Raw genomic sequence first — 16185 nt, 5'->3', positions numbered from 1 at the left:
CGTGGCGGTAGGTTCCTCTACTGATGCTAATCGATATCAATTCTGAAAGCAGACAGCCGTAGCTACCTAATGATACCCGACTCGACTACATGCAACATGCACACGGTGTACATGTCAAGAAAGTACAGGCGGAACCACAATTTTCCCAACGCGCGTTGTCATGCAAACTGGTCATACGTTGCTACGACTTTGATTTATCATATCTCTGGAAGGAAGTGGTGTTATACCATGCTCTATGGCTCAAATTAAAGCTTTGAGTTAGCTCTTTCTCATTGATATATTTTCATTGTATTTAATTAATGCATGAAAAAAAATGCAAGTTCCCACCACAGATGGCTGTGGAGGCCGTCAATGGATATTTTTAAAGCGGAGATAGATGGATCCTTGATTAGTAAGGGTGTCAGGGATATAGGGATTATAGGGATTATAGGGGGCAGGCAGCAGAATGGGGTTGAGGGGGGGGGAGATAGATCGACCGCGATTGAATGGCAGAGTAGACTTGATGGGCCAAATGGCCCAATTCTGCTCCTATCACTTACGACTTTGTGAACATAGAACAACACAGCAGGGGAACGGGCCCGACAGTCCACATTGTCCGTGCCGGACATGATGTTAAAATAAACTCATCTCATCTGCCGGCGCATGCTCCATATCCCTCTACCTCCTGCACATTCATGCAAAACGCCACCCATGTATGCACCTCCACAACCACCCCCAGCAGCATATTCCACGCACTCACTGCTCTATATGGGAAGACAAAAACAGCCTCTACGCGGCCTCCCCCACGAGTACCTTACACGCTCAGAAGCCCTTAAAGCAAAACTAATGTCTTTGCCACGTCTGCAGACCGCAAAACGCCACGCCTCCCCAGGCCAGGCGGCACCGTCAAATGCCGCCAACTGTCGAGGTTTAGCGCTACCGCAGCTCAACGTTGAAGGCCTTACCACCCGCCAAGCTCAACGTCATCCAACAGATTGCCACGTAGTCACCAGTTGCCCCAAATACCAGCCACCGAATGGTGAACGAGCTCTGATTGACCTGGACAATAGACAATAGACAATAGGTGCCGGAGTAGGCCATTCGGCCCTTTGAGCCAGCACCACCATTCAATGTGATCATGGCTGATCATTCTCAATCAGTACCCCGTTCCTGCCTTCTCCCCATACCCCCTGACTCCGCTATCCTTAACTCTATCTAGCTCTCTCTCTTGAATGCATTCAGAGAATTGGCCTCCACTGCCTTCTGAGGCAGAGAATTCCACAGATTCACAACTCTCTAACTGAAAAAGTTTTTCCTCATCTCAGTTCTAAATGGCCTACCCCTTATTCTTACACTGTGGGCCCCTTTGTTCTGGACTCCCCCAACATTAGGAACATGTTTCCCGCCTCTAACGTGTCCAACCCCTTAATAATCTTATACGCTTCGATAAGATCTCCTCTCATGCTTCTAAATTCCAGTGTATACAAGCCTAGTCGCTCCAGTCTTTCAACATATGATAGTCCCGCCATTCCGGGAATTAACCTAGTAAACCTACGCTGCACGCCCTCAATAGCAATTGACACGATGACACGTTGGCCTGGCTCACCTCAACGGAGCTGCAGGTCTAAAAGACATATGACAGAAGAAGAAGACTGTTCTATATTATATGTATAAAAAAACTTGCCCTGCATATCCCCACTGAACTTTGCACCTCTCACTTTAAAGTCATGCCCCCCCCCCCCCCCCATTGGGTCTTCCCTCAACCTTTGACGTTCCAGAGAAAGAAAAATCCAACTCTACCCAACCTCTCCTTGTAGCTCAGACCTTCTAATCTGGGCAGCATTGTGGTAAACCTCTCCTGCATCCTCTCAAAGCCTCTGCATCCTTTCTGCAATGGACCGACCACAACTGTAGGTAATACTCCAAATTAGACCTAACCAAAGTCTTATGGAGCTGCAGCATGGCCTCCTGACCCTTATACTTAATGCCCCAATCAATGAAGGCAAGCATACTATACACCGGTCAGCCAAAACACTATGACCACTGACAGGTGAAATGAATAACATTGATTATCTTGTTACAACGGCATCTGTCAAGGGGTGGGATATATTCGGCAGCAAGTGAACAGTCAGTTCTTGAAGTTGATGTGTTGGATGCAGGAGAAATGGGCAGGAGTAAAGACTTGAGCGACTTTGACAAGGGCCAAATTGTTAGGGCCAGACGACTGGGTCAGAGCATCTCTGAAACGGCAAGGCTTGTGGGGTGCTCCCGGTCAGCAGTGGTGAGTACCTACCGACAGTGGTCCGAGGAGGGACAAGCCACAAGGGCGTTGGGCGCCCAAGGCTCACCGATGCGCGAGGGCAACGAAGGCTATCCCATCTGGTCCGAACCGATAGAAGGTTGACTGTGGCACAAGTCACGGAAATTTTTTAATGGTGGTCACGGGAGGAATGTGTCACAATACACAGTGCATCGCACCCTGCTGCGTATGGGGCTGTGCAGCCGCAGACCGGTCATAATGTTTTGGCTCATCAGTGTATGTTGGCCAGAACCTACAGATAGCTCCCTTTTAACTATTAACCGTAACTAGGCTGATAGCTGTGAGCCAACAGTGGTCTATTTACCACTGACGTTGATGGGGACAAGATGCTGCAGTCAATGTGATTGAAGAGGCATTAAGCCAGTTCATGTCCATCACACCACCTATGTAGGTCACGTGGAGTCAATCTCTAAAGGGGCCTTCTAAATCACCTGGAGATTGTAGCACGTCCTTGCGCATGAGCAAGGTTTAACCTCGGATTACAAACTAAACCCCACAACTTTTTCCTAAGAAAAACACCAATCAACTTTGAAGAGACGTGGATCCATCGAGTATTACAGCACGGATCCAACTCGTCCGTGCTGACCAAGATGCCCCCATCTACTCCAGTCCCATTTGCCCACATCCCGCTAAACCTTTCAGATCCATTTACCAGTCCAAATGCCTAAACGTTGTTATTGTACCTGCTTCAACTACGTACTCCATCTCGTGCCATATACCCACTGTCTTTTGAGTGAAAAAAAATGGCCTCTCAGATTTCTAGCAAACCTTTCCCCTCGCACCTTAAATCTATGCCGTCAAGTTCTTGATTCTCCTACCTTTGGGAAAAAAGACAATGTATTCACCGCGTCTATTCCACTCATAATTTTACACGCCTCTATATCACCCCTCAGCCTTTTTTACCCTCCAAGGAATAAAGGCCTGGCCCGCCCAACCTCTCCATGTAGCTCAAGCTCTCGAGTCCTGGCGACATCCTTATAACTCTTCTCTCCACTCTTTCCAGCATCTTTCCTACAGCAGGGAGAGCAAAAATGAACACAATACCCGAAAGGGTGATTGTGGCATCGGTCTGTGATCAGTGGCGTTCTGCAGGGATCTGTGCTGGGACCTCTGTTCTGTGTAATATATATGTGAATTGGACAGAAATGTAGATGGGTGAGGAAAAAAACATTCAGTCAGAGAGTTGTAAATCTGTGGAATTCTCTGCCTCAGAAGGCAGTGGAGGCCAATTCTCTGAATGCATTCAAGAGAGAGCTAGATGGAGCTCTTAAGGATAGCGGAGTCAGGGGGTATGGGGAGAAGGCAGGAATGGGGTACTGATTGAAAATGATCAGCCATGATCACATTGAATGGCGGTGCTGGCTCGAAGGGCCGAATGGCCTTCTCCTGCACCTATTGTCTATTGTCTATTGTCTATAATAAGCTTGGAGACGACATCAAAATTGGTGTAGTTGCAATCAATGAAGTTTGTGAAAGGATACAGCAAGATATAGACTAGTTTAAAACATGGGCAGGGAAATGGGAGATGGAGTTCAGCAAGGGTAAGTGAGAATTGTTATACATTGCCTGGGGAAAGTACTAGTATACAGTTAATGGCAGAACTCTTCATAGCATTGAAGAGCAGAGGGATCTTGGGGACCAAGTCCATAACGGTGGCGCAGCGGTAGAGTTGCTGCCTTACAGCGAATGCAGCGCCCGGAGACCCGGGTTTGATCCCGACCACGGGCGCCGTCTGTACGGAGTTTGTACGTTCTCCCCGTGACCTGCGTGGGTTTTCGCCGAGATCTTCGGTTTCCTCCCACACTCCAAAGGCGTGCAGGTACGTAGGTTAATTGGCTTGGTAAATGTAAAAATTGTCCCGAATGTGTGTAGGATAGTGTTAGCGTGTGGGAATCGCTGGTCGGCGCCGACCAGGTGGGTCGAAGGGCCTGCCTCCGCACTGTATCTCCAAACTGAAAGTCACAACATAAGTAAATAAAGTGATAAAGAAGGCATATGGTTTTGTTTAGTTTGGGAAAAAAAAGCCCTTTGGCCCATTGAGTCCACGCTGACCATTATTCAGCCATTCACACTCTACACGTTAGCTATCCCACTTAATCATCCACTCCCTGCACATCAGGGGCAATTTTACGGTAGTCAACTAACCTACAAACCTGGTATTTATTCACAAAATGCTGGAGTAACTCAGCAGGTCAGGCAGCATCTCAGGAGAGAAGGAATGGGTGACGTTTCGGGTCGAGACCCTTCTTCAATACCTTCGATTTGTACCAGCATCTGCAGTTATCTTCTTATTTTAACCTACAAACCTGCACGTATTTAGGATGTGAGAGGAAACCTGGGCACCTGGAGGAGCCCCACATAGTGGCAGGCAGCATCTCTGGAGAAAAGGTGAAGGTGATGTTTCGGGGTCGGGATTACTTCTTCGGATGAAGTGTTATATGGGTCTTGGGGGTGGTTCTCAGATCGCCGAGGTTCCAACTTTACACTCAAGCAGACCCGAAACTGGAAACTCCTTGGCAAAACCAGGCTCTTGCAGCAATTTGCAATCTCCAGAACGATCGTTCATTGTGACGGACAGCAGTCCCGGGGGCTTGTTGACCAACATCCACCGTGGCGAGCGAGACCCTCGTATCATTTGTAATTGTAGGCGCTTTGATTTACTGCAGAATTTTCTTTACAAATTGCTTTGCGAGACCTTAATTAACCTTGCGGCAGTTGTAACATGTATTCCCTTCAGTCCCCAGTGCCCGGAAACGTGAAGATATACCATCCGGACCGAGCCTACAGGAACAGCTCTTCCTGGCGGTCGGGGCACTGGCAACTTGAATAGCAATTCTCATCATCTCTTCCTCGTGCTGAGAATAAATCATTGCACACAAAGATAACAGTAAATATAACTTTGACCTCCCTCCCTCCCTCCCCCTTCCAGGCAAATGCAACCAGCCTGGTTTTCACAGCGTCTCTCCTATATTGAGGTGCTGGCTCGAAGGGCCGAATGGCCTACTCCTGCACCAATTGTCTATTGTCTATTGTCTACTGTCATGTCTCATTGAATGGCAGAGTGTGACTAGGGGAAATGTTCACCGCTCTTGGTCTTTACTGCATGTCGTTGATCCGAGCTCCTCACTGAGCTTGTCAGCCTTTGATCGAGACACTTTGGAGCACAAGTCAGTTCACGATCCAGCGGAGAGCCTTCAACCTTTGTCCTCTGGTTCTCGATTTCCCCTATCCTGTTTAGTTTTTAGTTTAGTTTGGTTTGGAGACACAGCGCGGGAAAACAGGCCCTTCGGCCCACCAGAGTCCGCGCCGACCGGCGATTCCTACACATCAACAGACAATAGGGGCAGGAGGAGGCCATTCGGCCCTTTGAGCCAGCACCGCAATTCAATGTGATCATGGCTGATCATTCACAATCAGTACCCCGTTCCTGCCTTCTCCCCATACCCCCTGACTCCGCTATCCTTAAGAGCTCTATCTATCTATCTCTTGAATGCATTCAGGGAATTGGCCTCCACTGCCTTCTGAGGTAGAGAATTCCACAGATTCACAACTCTCTGACTGAAAAAGTTTTTCCTCATCTCAGTTCTAAATGGCCTACCCCTTATTCTTAAACTGTGGCCCCTTGTTCTGGACTCCCCCGAAACGTCACCCATTCCTTCTCTCCTGAGATGCTGCCTGACCTGCTGAGTTACTCCAGCATTTTGTGAATAAATACCTTCGATTTGTACCAGCATCTGCAGTTATTTTCTTACACAACCTACAAATCTGTATTTCTTTGGAATGTGGGAGGAAACCGAGATTTCGGGGAGAACGTACAAACTCCGTACAGGCAGCTCCCGCGGTCGGGATCGGACCCGGGTCTCTGGGACTGCAAGCGCCGTAAGGCAGCAACTCGTCGCTGCGCCACCGTGCTGCCCTTAAGATTTGGGATGTGGACAGAAACCGGAGCACCCGGAGAAACCCCACGCGGTCAAAGGGAGAATGTGCGAAGACACAAGATGCTGGAGTAACTCAGCGGGTCAGGTAGCATCTCTGAGCTCCGGGCAAAAGACTCTGCGCAGTTACCCCCGTCTATTGGAGTCAAGGAAAGAGCGTTCACGTCGCGGCCCTGCTTCCACCAATCTTTCCGCCACCACGCACAAGAAGCACAAGACGCCATTGTACGCAGTCGCCGAGAAGCGTGTTCAGCTCTGGCTGAACAACTTCTAATCCTGCGTTGGGGACTCGATAAGAAGACCCTGCCTATTCCCATCATGATTTTATACATTTTCACGTCACCCCTCACCTTCCCGAATAAAGTCCTAGCCTGCCCAATCTCTCCGTGTAGCTCTCGTGACAATAATCAACAAAACTAATCGAGACTGTGGTTGAATTTGAGTGTTTGCTCAGCTCCCGAGCATTGAGCCAACTAAAAACCATCTAAGCAGCAGAAAGCAGCCCCGGCTGAATGGGCTGATATTTCATCCGCACTCAGTGTGCAGCGGAGATAAGCTAACCAAGCCACAATAGGCAGCAGGTCACTGGAATAATCACATGATATCAGTATAATGGCATCTGGTGGAGCAGCAGAATCCTAATAGCAGAGTTGGACAGGCAAAAGCTGCAGAGATCCACCCCCCCCACCCTCCCCCCCCACCCTCCCCCCCCCCCCAACCCCCACCCTCCCCCCCACCCTCCCCCCCCCCCCCACCCCCCACCCTCCCCCCCCCCCCACCCCCCACCCCCCATCCTCCCGCCTCCCCAGCCCAGAGCTGTCTTGTGAGGCAGCGTGAGAGATAAATCTTTATTTGAGCCAGTGTTCAACGTTTCGTAACAGTGAGAGCTCTTGCTTACAGAGTCCCTGTGTGGAACACTGTTGCCTTTCACTCTCCACACAGACTGCACCCGTTCACCACCGTGGACAGACACAGAGTGCTGGAGTAACTCAGCGGGACGGGCCTCATCTCTGGAGAGAAGGAACGGGTGACGTTTCAGGTCGAGACCCTCCTGACCCGAAACGTCGCCCATTCCTTCTCTCCAGAGATGCTGCCCTTTCCCGCTGAGTTACTCCAGCTGTTTGTGTCTATGGTTTAAACCAGCATCTCCGCTCGTTGTCCAACTCTGACCCGGGTCATCGCCTCTCCTCGCTGCTCTGGATTTGAAGCTGTGAAGAGAACTGACGGGGCTTGGGACTGTCAGAAAGGGCGGCACGGTGGCGCAGCGGTAGAGCTGCTGCCTTACAGCGCCAGAGACCAGGGTTTGATCCTGACTGCGGGTGCTGTCTGTGCGGAAGTTTGCACGTTCTCCCTGTGACCTGCGTGGGGTTTCTCCGGGTGCTCCCGTTTCCTTCCACATCCCAAAATATGTGCAGATTTGTCGGAAACGGGCCCTTCGACCCACCGAATCCGCGCCGCCCAACAATCGCCCTGCACGCTAGCACCATCCTGCACACCGGGGGCAGTAGACAATAGACAATAGGTGCAGGAGGAGGCCATTCGGCCCTTCGAGCCAGCACCGCCATTCAATGTGATCATGGCTGATCATTCTCAATCAGTACCCTGTTCCTGCCATCTCCCGATACCCCCTGACTCCGCTATCCTTAAGAGCTCTATCTAGCTCTCTCTTGAATGCATTCAGAGAATCGGCCTCCACTGCCTTCTGAGGCAGAGCATTCCACAGATTCACAACTTTCTGACTGAAAAAGGTTTTCCTCATCTCCGTTTCCAAATGGCCTACCCCTTATTCTTAAACTGTGGCACGTCGTTTCTCCCCCCCTCCCAGAAACATTGATCTCCTGGGAAACGAGCAGAAAGGGATTTAAAAGTTTAAAATAAAACAGGCTAATTTGTATTTAAAAATGAAAAGGTTAATTGTGCCAGCTATTACCTTGTGATTTTGAAATGCTAATGGAGTTGGATTTTCAGAATCATCTCAGGCATTTATAACGACTTTGGCTATGGCGAAGAGCTAACGTGCAGCCAGGAGACTGTCATTCACGCTTTATATACTTAAGTGCTCAAAATTATTAATATCCTGATTGCTTGACATTGAGAGAAAAAAATCCATTTGTTCTTCAAACGAGAATGCCTTGCAAATGAAAGGAAGTTCAGGCTTTTTATCTCGACGACAGAATTGATGATTTATTTTTGCATTCGTACTATCTTACCTTAAATGAGGTTCATGCAAAAAGGTCTAAACGGCATTCAGAAGAGGTCTTCACCCGTAATAACTCAGTATCATAAAGCACTCAGAAAGTGCTTGAAAAGAGCCGGGCTGCTGTAGTCACCGGCATTTCCATTGTTTTGAAACATTTTACATATTTAATAGAACGTACAAAAAGTTTAGCTGAAGAACAGGCCCTTCCCGCCCATGATGTTGGATGCCTGTTCGTGATCCGTATCTCTCCATCCACTACATTACTGTGTCCAATATAATCTATATACTAAAACCCTCGTTTGTTTGTCTGTTTGTTCCTGAACTACAGCCAAAACGGTACACGATAGCGCTACAATTTTCGGCCAACCTTACTCACCGTCGTCTCTTTGGTGCTAATGGAAGAGGTTTCATTGAAATCGGTGTTATATTTTTTAAGTTATTCACATTTTAAAGTTTAAATCTATCTCCTAGGGAGGGAGGGGGGGAGGGAGGGAGGGTGGGGGGTGGAGGGAGGTGGGGGGTGGAGGGAGGGGGAGGATATGGGGGGATGAGGGGGATGAAGTGGGGGGGGGATGGGGGAGGGGAGGGGGAGGGACGGTGGAGGAGAGGGGGAGGGGGAGGAGGGAGGGGAGGGAGGGAGGGAGGGAGGGAGGGTGGGAGGGAGGGAGGGAGGGAGGGAGGGAGAGAGAGAGAGAGAGAGAGAGAGAGAGAGAGAGAGAGAGAGAGAGAGAGAGAGAGAGAGAGAGAGAGAGAGAGAGAGAGAGAGAGAGAGAGAGAGGGAGGGAGGGAAGGGGGGAGGGGGGTAGGGGTTGGGGGGGGGGAGGGGAGAGGAGAGAGGAGAGGGTGCTGCACCAATGCAGGAGAGGTTTGGGCCCAACAGGTCCACTTGGTCTAGTTTAATATAAATATTTAAACTTATTGCAGTGATGGCAGGATTGTTTTTGACATGCGTTTGTTGCAGGATGTGGGAAGTCAGGGGCATGCTGGTGTCACTGACCACTTCACCTGTGGGGACTGTGTCCAGATGCAGCTCCTCAAGGACCGAGTTATGGAACTGGAGCAGCAGCCGGATGACCTGCGGTCCATGCGGGAAGACGATAGCTTCCTGGACAGGGCCTACAGTCAGGTCAGCTCTCCAAGAGTGCATGAGCTGCAACAGTTAGAGACAGAAAGGAAGGGGATGAAGCGAGTGCAAGACCTCAGGTGGAGGTGCCTCTTGCGAACAGGTACACCCTCTTGGGAGCTGTCGGGGCAGACAGCGTTCCTAGTCCGAGGGGCGGACAGGTCTGTGACTGGAATCCTTGCGCTGAGGCTCGACCGGCTAGGCTTGTATACACTGGAATCTAGAAGGATGAGAGGAGATCTTATCGAAACGTATAAGATTATTAAGGGGTTGGACACGTTAGAGGTAGGAAACATGTTCCCAATGTTGGGGGAATCCAGAACAAGGGGCCACAGTTTAAGAATAAGGGGTAGTCCATTTAGAACGGAGATGAGGAAAAAAAATTTCAGTCAGAGAGTTGTAAATCTGTGGAATTCTCTGCCTCAGAGGCCAATTCTCTGAATGCATTCAAGAGAGAGCTAGATAGAGCTCTTAAGGATAGCGGAGTCAGGGGGTATGGGGAGAAGGCAGGAACGGGGTACTGATTGAGAATGATCAGCCATGATCACATTGAATGGCGGTGCTGGCTCGAAGGGCCGAATGGCCTCCTCCTGCACCTATTGTCTATTGTCTATTGACCGACGTCGGGCAGAGCCATCGTGGTGGGTGACTCCGTTGTCCGAGGTGCGGACAGGAGATTCCATGGAGAGAGGCGAGACTCGAGGACGGCGTGTTGCCTCCCTGGTGCCAGGGTCCAAGATGTCTCAGACCGACTTCAGAACATCCTCGAGAGGGAAGGCGAGCAGCCGGAAGTAGTTGTGCATGTTGGCACAACTGACGTGGGTAAGAAGAGGATGGAGGTTCTGCAACGTGAGTAGAGAGAACGAGGCAGGAGGCTGATAAGCAGGACTTCTAGGGTGGTTATAGACAATAGACAATAGACAATAGGTGCAGGAGGAGGCCATTCGGCCCTTCGAGCCAGCACCGCCATTCAATGTGATCATGGCTGATCATTCCCAATCAGTACCCCGTTCCTGCCTTCTCCCCATTATCTCTGATTGCTTCCAGTACCTCGTGCTAGTGAGGGCAGGAACAGGGAGATCAGGGATCTGAATGTGTGGTTGAGGAGTTAGTGCAGGGGAGCAGGTATTTAGATTTCTAGATCACTGGGATCTCTTCCGGGGCAGGGGTGACCTGTACAAAAGGGACGGGTTGCACCTTAAGTGGAGGGGACCGACAATCTGGCAGGCAGGTTTGCTAGTGCTACACGGGTGGGTTTAAACTAAACAGTAGCAGGGTGGAGTCAACAACGTGCACGTGTTTCCGTGCAGCTAACGGGAAAGAGAGTGTAGGAAAGGTCACGTTTAAACTAACAGAGCAGGGGGATGGGAACCAATGCAAGGAGACAGAGGGCCATAAAAGGAGGACAGAAGCAAAAGGTGGAAGAGAGATAAGAGAAACACACCTGAAAGCTTTGTGCCTTAATGCACAAAGTATCCGTAATAAGGTGGATGAATTGAATGTGCAGTTAGCAGTTAAGGGATATGATATAGTTGGAATTATGGAGACATGGCTCCAGGGTGACCAAGGCTGGGAGCTGAACACGCAGGGGTATTCAATATTCAGGAAGGATCAACAGAAAGGAAGAGGAGGTGGGGTGGCATTGCTGGTTAAAGAGGAGATTAATGCAGTAGCAAGGAGAGACATTAGCTTGGAAGCTGTTGAAATGGTATGGGTAGAACTGCGGAATAGCCAAGGGCAGAAAACGCTTGTTGGAGTGGTATACAGACCACCAAACAGCAGGGTGGGAATAGCATCAAGCAGGAAATTAGGGATGTGTGTAGCAAAGCTACAGGGGTTATCATGGGTGTCTTTAATCTACATATAGATTAGGCCAACCAAATTGTAGCAGTGCTTATGAGGAGGATTTGCTGGAATGTATACGGGATGGTTTTATGTAGAAGAACCGACAAGAGGACAGGCCATCCTAGACTGGATATTGTGCAGTCAGGAAGGATTAGTTAGCGATCTTGTTGTGCAAAGCTCCTTGGGCAACAGTGACCCATAATATGGTGGAATTCTGCATTAGGATGGAGAGTGACGTGGTTAATTCAGAGACCAGGGTCCTGAACTTAAAGAAAGGAGACTTTGGAGGTATGAGATGGGAATTGGCTAGGATAGACTGGCAAATTATACTTAAAGGGTTGACGGTGGAGATGCAATGGCAAAGATTTAAAGACCGCATGGATGAACTCCAAAAATTGTTCTTCCCTGTCTGGCGAAAAAATTAAATGGGGAAGGTGGTTAAAGAGGGAAATCAAGGATAGTGTTAAATCCAAGGAAGAGGCATATATATTGGCCAGAGGAAGCAATATTGGCCAGAGAAACCTTTTCACCCAGAGAGTTGTGAATCTGTGGAATTCTCTGCCACAGAAGGCAGTGGAGGGTAATTCTCTGGATGTTTTCAGATTTAGCTCTTAGGACTAAAGGAATCAAGGGATATGGGGGAAAACAACAGGAACAGGGTACTGATTTTAGATGATCAGACATGATCGCATTGAATGGTGCTGGCTCGAAGGGCCGAATGGCCTGCTCCTGCATCTATGTTTCTATGTTTACCACTGCGCTGCCATGCCACCGATTTGTGACTTGCTGTTTTTCTAGATGATGAATGCCAAGCTGCTGCTCATTTCCAGCATATTTTCTGTTTCGAGTGAATAGTTACAGGGCTCCCGGCAATAGAGGCAGGGGTGCTGGGGACTGGGGGCAGTTTAAAGGTTCTCTTCTGACATTGACTTTGATGGGATGGGTCAGATCCCCTCAAACTGCACCAAGCTGCCCAACCTCGGCAGGTGATTCATCCCTGACGTTTAGCCCATTCGTTTCACATATGGTGCTTCAAAGCTTCTAAAGAACATCTGTCAAGTTCAAACTTTAACCAACTCCTCTGATTCCCTTTGTCAATAAGACCGAAAGTGGATTCATCAACAAATGCAATGTAAAACCCCGGGGAACAAGGAAAACACGGTGGCGCAGCGGTAGAGTTGCTGCCTTACAGCGAATGCAGCGCCGGAGACTCGGGTTCGATCCTGACTACGGGCGCCGTCTGTACGGAGTTTGTACGTTCTCCCCGTGACCTGCGTGGGTTTTCTCCAAGATCTTCGGTTTCCTCCCACACTCCAAAGACGTGCAGGTTTGTAGGTTAATTGACTGGGTAAATGTAAAAATTGTCCCTAGTGGGTGTAGGATAGTGTTAGTGTTAGTGTGCGGGGATCGCTGGGCGGCGCGGACTCGGTGGGCCGAAGGGCCTGTTTCCGCGCTGTATCTCTAAACAAATCTAAAAACATTTGACTGTTCTAGTTTCTGCCTCGGAGATCAAACAAAACAAAAAAAAGACTACAGGGAATGGCTTGGATTTGTTCAACAGGAAAAAAAAGATACCACATTTGGGCATCACAGTGGCGTAGCAGTAGAGTTGCCAGAGACCCGGGTTCAATCCCGACTACGGGCTCTGTATGTACGGACTTTGTACGTTCTCCCCATGACCTGCGTGGACTTTCTCCGAGATCTCCAGTTTCCTCCCGCACTCCAAAGGTTCACTGGCTTGGTGTAAATGTAAAATTGTCCCTTGTATGTGTGTAGGATAGTGCTAGTGTGCGGGGATCGCTAGTCGGTGCGGACTCAGTGGGAGGAGGGGACTGTTTCCGCACAGTGTCTCTAAACTAAACTAAAACTACATTAAATTTGACAGAAATCTGAGATATCCAGGGAGTTCAGGGCACAGTTGGCAGAGCCGCTGCCTGATAGCTCCAGCGATCCAAGCTCAACCCCAGCCTCCAATGCCATCTGAGTGGAGTTTGCATGTTCTCCCAGTGACATATGGGATTGCCTCCAGGTGCTCTGGTTTCCTCCCACATGCCAAATCCGTGCTGTCTGATACCTTAATTGGCCATTACAATTACTTAATTGGCAGCACGGTGGCACAGCGGTAGAGTTGCTGCCTTACAACGAATGCAGCGCCGGAGACTCAGGTTCGATCCTGACTACGGGCACCGTCTGTACGGAGTTTGTACGTTCTCCCCGTGACCTGCGTGCGTTTTCTCCGAGATCTTCGGTTTCCTCCCACACACCAAAGACGTACAGGTATGTAGGTTAATTGGCTGGGCAAAATGTTGTAAAAAAATTGTCCCTAGGGTGTAGGATAGTGTTAATGTGCGGAGATCGCTGGGCGGCGCGGACCCGGTGGGCCGAAGAGCCTGTTTCCGTGCTGTATCTCTAAATCTAAAAAATCTAAAATCTAAAATTATAAACTTCCTCTAGTGAGTGGTAGAATGTGCAGAGAATTGTTGGGGGAAGTGGGGGGGGGGAGAGGAGAGGCGAGGGGGGGGGGCAGAGGAGAGGGGATGGAGAGGAGAGGAGGGGGGAGAACAATGGTTAGGTGGGTAATGGGACTGCTCTATGATGGACAGATCAGCAGAAATGGGTAGAAATGAATCAACGGTTCTGTGGAGAAAGTAGGAGATTGGGGTTGAGAGGGAAAGATAGATCAGCTACGATTGAATGGAGGAGTAGACTCGATGGCCCAAATGGCCTAATTCTGCTCCTATGACTTATGAACATGAATCATATGCAAGCGGAGATTAGTTTAACTTTACATCATGTTTGGCACGGACACTGTGGGTGAGAGGGCCTGTTCTGCACTGTTCCATGTTCTACATTGTCTGGAACTATGGAAATATGGTTCTGCAGTTATCCAGCTGTTCAAAATGCAACTATAGAGAATGGTGTTTCAGGTTAACGAACTTTCATCAAAATGATCAACATTAAATGCTCACCTACTCTTGCCCAGAGTAGGTGAATCGAGGACCAAAGGACATCGGTTTAAGGTAAAGGGGAAAAGATTTAATAGGAATCTGAGGGGTCACTTTTGTGTGTGGAAAGAGCTGCCAGAGGAGGTAGTTGAGGCTGGGACTATCCCAACGTTTAAGAAGCAGATAGACAGGTACATGGACAGGACAGGTTTGGAAGGATATGGACCAGAAGCGGGCAGGTGGGACCAGTGTAGCTGGGACAATGTTGGCCGGTGTGGGCAAGATGGGCCGAATGGCCTCTTTCGACACTGTGTCACTCTATAACTCTTTGATGACTAATGACTTAATCATCCCAGGTCACCTCGACAGCTTATAGTGTCCATTACAGCAGCATTCACAAACTATACTCTGCTTCTGAAGAAGGGTCCCGTCCCAAAATGTCGGTTGTCCAATTTCCTCCACAAGTACTGCTCCAGCACTTTGTGCTTTGGCCCAAGATTCCAGCATCTGCAGGTGCTTGCGTCTCCATTCTGCGTCTGAAACTCGGTTCCATTAACCTCAGTAAAATTCAGTGTCAAGAAAGTAAAACGACAACCACCCAAGGTGAAGGAAGAAGGAACTGCAGATGCTGTTGCACAAAAGGACACAAAGTGCTGGAGTGGCTCAGCGGTCAGGCAGCACCCCTGGAGAACATGGACGGGTGATGCTTGAGGTCAGGTACTTGCTGACCCAGGTACTTGTAATAATGGACAAACTTCATGTCGAGCAGTTTTGATCAACGAGTTCTGAAAACAAAGGTCATCAACCTGAGAACACTATTTCATTCGCTCTCTCCCCAGGGAAGGAAAGGGGGCTGGTGAGGGTTTTCAGGTTGTCGGGCAATGCTGTGGAGGTTGGAGTGTTTGGGAGCTCACAAATCCAGACCCGAAACATCACCCATTCCTTCTCCCGAGATGCTGCCTGAACTGCTGAGTTACTCCAGCATTTTGTGAATAAATATATATATATACACACATATATATATATGCACACACACACAATCCCATGACTATACACCAAAATAAACAACATAGAAATTTCAATACTGAACATATGTTTAGATTAGTTCAGTTTAGTTTAGTTTAGAGATCCAGTGCGGAAACAGCCCTTCGGCACACCGGGTCCGCGCCGCCCAGCGATCCCCGCACACTAACACTATCCTACACCCACTAGGGACAATTTTTACATTTTACCAAGCCAATTAACCTACAAACCTGTACGTCTTTGGAGTGTGGGAGGTAACCGAAGATCTCGGAGAAAACCCACGCAGGTCACGGGGAGAACGTACAAACTCCGTAAAGACAGCGACCGCAGTCGGGATCGAACCCGGGTCTCCGGCGCTGCATTCGCTGTGAGACAGCAACTCTACCGCTGCGCCACCATGGATTTGTTGTGGTGTGTGCATGTGGTGAGTACTATGTTTACATACTGTATCTGTTGTGCTACTGCAAGCTAGTTAATCAGTTTAGTTGTCGTGTGTGCCGAGATACAGTTAATTTCATTGTTCCCTTTCGGGACATACGACCATCAACTATTCTTGACTCTTGACTAGGATGCAAGTGAACAGAAGCAAGCTGATGCCCCCCCGGGATGTTTGTTCCCTGCAACCGGAGTGAGACAATCCCATGAATGGCGAGTAGAGTCCCAGAGCCATGGAGTGATTCAGTGTGGAAACCGAACCTTCGGCCCAACTTACCCACACCGGCCAACATGTCCCAACTACACTAGTCCCACCTGCCCGCGCTTGGTCCACCTCCCTCCAAACGTGTGTGTCCATGTACCTGTCTAACTGTTTCTTA

The 16185-nt window shown here is 49.2% G+C and overlaps 1 protein-coding gene across 2 annotated transcripts in view; it reads right to left on the bottom strand.

Annotated features, from left to right (window-relative positions):
- The window catches only part of adck1 (aarF domain containing kinase 1), a 415946-nt gene that overhangs the window by 281339 nt on the left and 118422 nt on the right, over positions 1-16185 (bottom strand). The window lies entirely within an intron of this gene.

The sequence above is a fragment of the Rhinoraja longicauda genome, chromosome 10, assembly GCF_053455715.1.
Source record: "Rhinoraja longicauda isolate Sanriku21f chromosome 10, sRhiLon1.1, whole genome shotgun sequence".
Taxonomy (NCBI): Eukaryota; Metazoa; Chordata; class Chondrichthyes; order Rajiformes; family Arhynchobatidae; genus Rhinoraja; species Rhinoraja longicauda.
This window is presented reverse-complemented; position numbering and strand designations above follow the sequence as displayed.